Here is an 823-nt window from a genome sequence, read left to right as displayed (position 1 = left end):
GCTGTTTGAAGGCAACCCACAAAATAAAGTCCCTGGGAATCTTACTTTTCTAATCAGCAAAAAGCCAGAAGTGAGGCACGACTCAATTCATAAATTGTTAACAAATTGCAACAAATCCCAGGGACCCTGAGTTCAAGCCCCAGAAACATACGTAGATGTACAAAAGTAATAATAGTATTACTAATATGACGATGATGATGATGATTATGATGATAATGATGATGAAGGGTACCCATAGTCAAGGATAAAATATTTGCAAATCCTATACCTGAAGAATGCTTTAAATCTAGATTCTACATAGAACTTTCAAAACATAATGTTTAAAAGAACATCAATTAGAAACCAGCGAAATACATCTTGTGAAAAATAAGCACAAGAAAAGCATCATCAGTCATCAAATAAATACACATTAAAACTAAAATGACATCGTAAAACATGTATGAGAATTACTTCATGTAATACAATAATGACCATACTAAATGCTATCAAGAAACAGAGAAACTGGATGCTGAGTGGGGCAGTGCATAGTCACAGGCACTGTGACTACTCTTTCACATGTTACCAAAGATTCAGGTTTCAACACAAATGACTACAATGTGATTGTGCAAAAGAGATTGAGACTTTTCCTTCTCATGAATCAGAATTCTGTCAAATGATTTCTGTCTTCCAGATATTTACACATTTCTCATGATCTTTTCTAATATTTTGTCTTCATTACTGATGTTCACGGTACATTTTTGTTGTTGTCTTGTGTGTATATCTCATTTTTAGGGCTTGAACTCTGTGTTTAATGGTCTCCCTTGTATTTTTTGCTCATGCCTGA

The sequence above is a fragment of the Dipodomys spectabilis genome, unplaced genomic scaffold (genome assembly GCF_019054845.1).
Source record: "Dipodomys spectabilis isolate Male_0828 unplaced genomic scaffold, ASM1905484v1 ptg000008l, whole genome shotgun sequence".
In the NCBI taxonomy this organism is placed as follows: domain Eukaryota; kingdom Metazoa; phylum Chordata; class Mammalia; order Rodentia; family Heteromyidae; genus Dipodomys; species Dipodomys spectabilis.
Note: the sequence above shows the minus strand (reverse complement) of the source record.